Below are 6892 nucleotides of genomic sequence, written 5' to 3' on the forward strand. Positions count from 1 at the left end.
TGCTCTTGTTGGCCTAAGTGAGAGCAGGATCAAACCAACTGTATTGTGTAATATATTTTTCTCACTCCTTGCATATATATTTATATACAAATATTAATGTTTAAGCAGTTTTAGATATTTTCCCTTTTTTTCCAGATGGCATAAAGCAATTTTGTCTCTTTGAAAAACATACAAAGTGAAGCAGATGCACTGAGCATGTGGAAATGAGAAAAAAATTGCCTAAGAAATAATAAACACATGTATTCTCTCAGATCTTAATTGTTCATAAGGTTTTGGAGTACGGTTTTCAACTACAGCATTAAAGATAACTACAAGTAAATATCTGAAGACCCAGCAGATGTACAGCATCAGAGAGGAAGAATGGACTTGTGGTTAAGACACAGGGGTGGTCAAGAAGAGCCGAGCCCTATTTCTGATTCTACTTCCTATTTCTGGGGCAACTCATTTATACCTGCCTGTGCCTCAGTTCCCTCACCTGTAAAATTGAGTAATATCAAATCACACAGACAATTTGGAAGATTAAATTGATTCATGGATCACTTTGAGATTCTCAAATGGAAATAATGTAGAAGGGTAATTATCAATTTAATTATAAAACAACAGTATCACAATTACATTTCCTGAAATATTAACATGATCTGAAGCAATTTTTGTATGAAATTTAGAAAAATATATATTGCATGATTTGAACAAAAATATTGTGTATTCTGCATGGTATTGACAGCTAATGTAAATTAGACCAAATGATCCCTTGTGTACATCCTAACAAAAGCTCATTGGTGAGATGTAAACTGGAAGGACTTCTTAATTAAATTGCTGTAGCATTATTATTACATGGTTGTCCTTTCCAAGGCAACACTCTAATAGCATAGCATGACTAAATATAAACTAGGTGGCTTGTGCTATGAGGATCTTCTACAGCAGAAAATTTAGGAGAATGCGGCTGACTTGTCTCCCCCGCCTGCCAAACCTTCCCAGGAGCTGAGATCTCTGATTTCTTTTCGGTTTAGAATCATCCTTACTAACTTTTGGTGGGTCTGCAAAACATGTTTTTGTCAGTCAACTTCACTCCAAAGGTTACCAGTTGTTCTCCACAATGATCATGCTGCTATGCAGAAGGCCAGCCTGAAGATTTTGAAGAGCACTAGGGAGATGATTCTTTGGGGTACTCCACAAATTTTACTGACTTTTTCTACATTAGGAGTCTGTGTGAGGGAAATCTTCAATTTAGTATCAATCATTTATACCATACCCTTCATAGTGGTGTATCTAAGTGCCCTCTGCACTATCTATGTTATGTTTTCACTCACACAGTAATCAAGCAGAGACTCTTTACATTTAGAGATGCAGTGTACAGAAAACAGGATCATAAATTTTGAGCTACGTAGCCATACACAGTGCTTATGTTCCTATTGCATAGGTGCACTACAAACACCCTCCCCTGCTTCCCCAGCTGACACCAAATGCAATTTTTTGGACAGCTTCAACAGAGAGTATAGGACTAACTGGATCTGGAGATAGGGTCAACATTAAGGGGTGATCCGTCAAGTTTAAGATATACTGCCCTACCAATGTGATCTTGGTTTAACTTTTGCCACACTCTACTTGTTCTATGGATGGAGGACTTCACTGTACAGAACAGGTACAGCTTGATTAGAAATATTTCCAACATTCCCACAATGCTCCACTTTTACTGGTATAATAACATTGGTTAGAGGTATACATTTTTTACAACATTTTAAAGCTGGTATAAGCCTTAGTTTAGACAGTTTTCTGGGAAAAGGTGCTTTTGCTGGTATAGCTTATTTCATTCAGGGAATTGGTATAAGCTACACCTGTAGCATTCATACAAGGCTCATGCACTTGGCAACACTCAGGGCACGCCCGGAGTGTTGTGTAGGAGCAGTGCACACACGGCTCCTCTCAAGGGCATGAACCTTGGAATCTCGCCCAGATGACATGAACCGTGGGAAGCCTCCCGGGACTCGGCTCAAGGCCCGAGAGCAAGGAATGCGGTAGATAGAAATTGGTAAGTAAGAATGTTAAACAAAGCCAGTGTATTCCTTTTATCTGTTGGAGAATGTAATGCGCGGGGGGAGAGAAAGAATAAAGGAGAGGGTGGAAAGCTGATAGGAGCAGCCCGTTGGCAGACCAGCCTGCTTGCTTGCTTAAAGCTTTGTGCTGTCTTGTATTTGAACCGCAACACTACACCAGCAAACGCACTCTTTTGCCAATATAAGCTGTGCTTACACTAGGATTTTTATACTTGTATAGCTATACTGGTAAACATTTTCTAATTAGACTAGTCCTCAGTGTTATCTTTTTATTTTAATTTCTGGTGTGTGTGATTTTTTTTTCTTGCATCATTCATAATACATAAATGTCAAATTATCATTGTAGAAAGGTGGCTTACCTTTCCATCATCAGGGTTGGCAGCTGCCTCAGTTTCCCTACTGCTAGGCAGTCTTCCTCTCAGTGATTGATTAGTTTAGTCCACCAGCCAAACCAAAAAATTCCAGACAGGTTAAACACTAGCCCAATACAACAACAATCCAAACCAAAAAATCTTCCACCAGTTTTTTCTGGGCCACAGCCACAACCATGCCTCAAGGGTCTGTGGAAACTTTTTCCCTTGGTGCATCCCAAACTAGGTCTTCAACCCTGGGTTGGAGGGATGCAGCTCTGTTCTTACGGGGGTATCAGCACACAACCTCAAGGTGGCACTATTGAATCATAATGGAACCTATGTTCTCCCTCTTCTACCACAGGCTCTAGCCCTCAGGACCTAAACAGTGGAACAGCTGTCTCCTCCAGCCTTACCATTCCCACTTCACTTTCCCTCCCAGGGCTAATTCCTATACTTGTGTAATTGCTGCCACCTCCTGGGGTCTCTGGTATGCAGTGGTCACCACCCTTTGTCCTGGAACAGTCCCTGGTAGTGTGTTCTCTGTACCACTAATCAGGCAAGCGCTGTGGGCACTTCAGGCTAAGGCTCTAGCTCCTGGTGGATAACAAATAGCACTCTGTCAGATGGCTACAACCACCACACTTCTCCCAGACCCCCTGCCTCTGTGACCCACTCCTTGCCAACTGCCATGGAATTTGCCCCTCCCTATTCTGGCTGACCAATCACCCTCCAGTCAGGAGTGAGAATAGCAACAGATTCACCCTTAGCAATTCATCACAATGCCCTCTGCTGTTCAGCAGAACTATTGCTATTGAGCAGATGCATGACAAGTTTGTTTGCCTGCCACCTGCCTATTAGGCCTCCTCTCCAAACTTTCTCCACAGAGCCTCCCAGATGTTCCCCATAGTCCTTTTTCCACAGCTGCTCTGGTCCCTTTACTGGAGAACCCTGAAGCTCTCTTCAAGACTCCCCCTGGCTCTTCCAAAGCTCCTTCCAGGCACTGAGCCCTTATGCAAGGAAAGGGGTGACTGAGTTCCCCTGTTGGTGTTAGGATGAAACCTCTCACTTGACCATTTTTGTTCCTGGTTAGTTGTTGTGGGGAAATAACCCCCCCCCCCCCGGTTTTAAGTTCAATAATGTTGCTGCCAGAGGCAGATTAAGATTTATTGGGACCCTGGGCACAAAGAAGATTTGAGCCCTCACATCCTCCCCCACGATGGGGCCCTACCCCCTACTCTCCCTGAGGCCCCTCCCCCTGGCCAGGCTAGAACCCAGAGCCAGGCCATGGTAAGAGCTGCCCCGAAAGCCCAGTGGCTTCTGCCAGAGCTAGGGCGGGAGGGTGGGAGGGGGTTGTGGGGAAGCACCCAGCCTTGGGACTTCAGCCCTGTGGCTTCTGCCGGGGCTTGGGAAGGGGGTGCCCAGGCTCAGGGCTTCAGCCCGGGGCGCTGGAATGGGGGGGCCAAGAGGCCATGGCTCCATCACTTTTAAAAATGGGAGGGCTTCTGCACCCCCATGGCTTCTGCCAGGGCTTCAGGCTCCCCCGCTAGGGGCTTCTGCCCCACAGCTTCTGCAGGGGCTCAGGTCATTCATTTTTCCAGGGGCCCCCAAATGGGCCACTGGTTGTGACCTCCTCTTGAACCAAATGTACTGTGTGTTGTCTTCTCTCTTGCTGTGCCTAAGTCAACAAGCATCTATAACAAAACAGCATAGCAACAGACTAATATCTTGGGTTTATCAGTGGATCATTCAGTGAAAATAGGAGATTTAAACACTTTTGCTGCCATTATTTTAGAGGGTTTCTGGCTTCTCTTTTAAAGAAACGAACATTATTTTTTGGAGGGCATGTTATACTTTGGTTGTTTTGCACTTGACAATCTCCCTCCAAGACAGTACTTCACAAACTGTGAGCCAGCGATAGGTTCATAGGGGAGCCACAAGTCTGGGGAAAATTTTTAATCAATATGCCCATTTTTATCTTTTTTTTAATTAAAAAACTATTAAACTAGCCTTAAATGTCACCTGCATCTTATCTATGTGTCTGTGTCTTCTTCTGCTGCTGCTGCTGCTGCTGCCTGGGCTGGGAGCTTCTCTGGGTATGTCTACACTGTAATAAGACATGCGTGGCTATCCCGTGTCAGCTGACTTGGGCTCACGGGGCTTGGCTATAAAATTTCAGTGAGACATTCAGGCTCTGTGCCTTTGTACTTTTTGTTCCTGCAGGGGGCCTTCAGTTGAGCGAGTTCCTGCTGGGGGAAGCATTCATCAGGAAATCTCTCTATTGAAAGGTCCCTGCTGGAGTGGAGGGAACAGAGAGTTTCCCAGTACCAGCAGCACCAGCACTTGTGGATAGAGGAAGGGGGGGGGGGGGGAGGTGAGTCCTGAGGGAGAGACAAGTGTGTCTAATCTTTATAATAGAATGATTTTCACCTACATGTAGAAAACGTTTGGCTGAAGAAGATGGCCATTTTAATAAAGTTAAACAGAAAAGAAAGAAAAGTAGACAATATGATGATAGTTACTTTATATTTTGATTTTCATGTCTCGATATCACTGAGGAAAGTCCACAGCCACAATGTGTCATTTGTTTTCAAGTGTCAGTGAGTGAAAGTATGAGGCCAGGGAAACTACAGAGACATTTAGAAACTATACACCTGACCTGGAATTCATAAACAAGAGTGTGATTTTGTTTCCTTTGGAAACAAGAAGAATTAAAAGTGGCAGAAAGAAGTCATGTCTAAAGAAGCAACTGTTCCTCAAAAAGCTTTAGAACCATATATTGTGGCCATGCGAACTGAAAAATGCAAACAAGTACACACAATTTGAAAGACGCTTCTACTTCCAGCAGCAATAGACATCTGTAGAATTATGACTGGGGAACAAGCAGGCATGGCACTGAAAACCATTCTCTATGTCAAATAATACCATCTGTTGATGCGTTGATGACCTTGCAGAAAATGTACAGGACTAGTTGATAAAACAAGTTAAGAAGAATCAATATTTTGCACTGCATCTCGGTGAATCCACAGATATAGCCTACGTGGCTCCGATTCTGCATTATGTGAGATTTATCAAAGCAGCTACAATAGCTGATTTTTCTTATATTTTTTTTTGCAGTGAAATTCCAACCCAAACAACAAATGAGGAAATACTCAAGATCCTCAATAAATTCATTGTGGATGAGATCTTAACTTGGTTATGTGTATAAGACTGTGTGCTGATGGAGCAGTAGCCATGACCAGAAAGCACAGTGAGGTTGCTGTGTGAGTAAAGAAAATGGCACCAGCAGCAATTTGGACATTCTGCATGATTCATCACCAAGGTTTGGCATCTAAGAAGTTGCAACTTGAAGTACACAAGACCCTCGACATTGTTACTAAAATTGTTAATTTTATAAAATCCTGGACAGTGAACACACATTGTTTTAGTATGCTGTGCTGAGATGTGCTCTGACAACACTCAGCTTCTGTTTCACAATGAAGTCAGGTGGTTGTCATGTGGGAAAATATTACAACATGTCTTTGAATTTTCCTCCTTGGGAAAATAGATCTTCAAGGTTACATGTTTAATGTGGACTTCTTGACTATGTTAGCTTATCTGGTGGGCATAAATGGCAAATTGAATGCACTAAATCCAACACTTCAAGATAGGAATACAAATATACTAGCTATGAAAGATAAAATTAAGGGAGTCGTAAAGAAGCTTTGTCTTTGGAGATGCTACATGGAAAGGAAGATACTGAGATGTTTCTAGTGCTATCAGACTTTTTAAAAGAACACAGTGAAAGGAATCAAAATGCTACTAAAGACCAAATAATAACTCATTTGTCTGGATTCATATTCCCATTATGATGGATATTTTCCTGGTGTTTAACATGAATCTCCAGATACCTATTGGATTCTAAACCCATTCTTGATAACAGTTAACACCACTCCAACCTTAAGTATGGCTCAACAAAATCTCACAGACTTGTCAAGTGATCACCATGCTGAAGGCCAAGTTTTCATATCTAAAATACCAGGAATTCTAAATTTCCATTAAAGAAGAGTACAAAGAACTCAGCTATGAAAATGCTGCTTCCATTCACTTCACGTTATCTCTATGTCTGGGTTTTTAGCAATGATTTCTGTGAAAATTAAGCAAAGAAATATTTAAACTTGGAAAATGACTTACATCTGTGGCTTATCAGAAATTCAGCCAAACACTGTGCAACTATGCAGTTTGTTACAGGCTAATTTTTCTCACTAAAATCTTAGGCAGTGTCCAGACACACTGAAAAATCCATAATTTCAAATGATAGTTTTAAAAAGCCAGATCAGATCAGATTATATAATTAAACAAACAGTAGTTGAATAAGGTTGCAAAACTCCAAACTCTAGTGTCCCTCTTGAATCTAGTGTCCTGAACTCTTTAATCTACTGTCCTGAGTTAATTTAAAAAAATGCTATTTGGTTTTTGGGAGCCACTAAGTTTGAAAATATCTGTAAG

At 42.0% G+C, this 6892-nt stretch overlaps 1 long non-coding RNA gene across 2 annotated transcripts in view; it reads left to right on the forward strand.

The window, feature by feature from the left end:
- LOC125642726 (uncharacterized) overlaps nucleotides 1-584 on the forward strand; it is a 27751-nt gene extending 27167 nt beyond the window's left edge. For both annotated transcript variants that reach the window (XR_007358489.2, XR_012669971.1), the window contains exon 4: nucleotides 136-584. This is a non-coding gene — a long non-coding RNA (uncharacterized LOC125642726). The remainder of the gene's footprint in view (nucleotides 1-135) is intronic.
- The last annotated feature ends 6308 nt before the right edge of the window (nucleotides 585-6892 follow it).

The sequence above is a fragment of the Caretta caretta genome, chromosome 9 (assembly GCF_965140235.1).
Source record: "Caretta caretta isolate rCarCar2 chromosome 9, rCarCar1.hap1, whole genome shotgun sequence".
Lineage (NCBI taxonomy): Eukaryota > Metazoa > Chordata > Testudines > Cheloniidae > Caretta > Caretta caretta.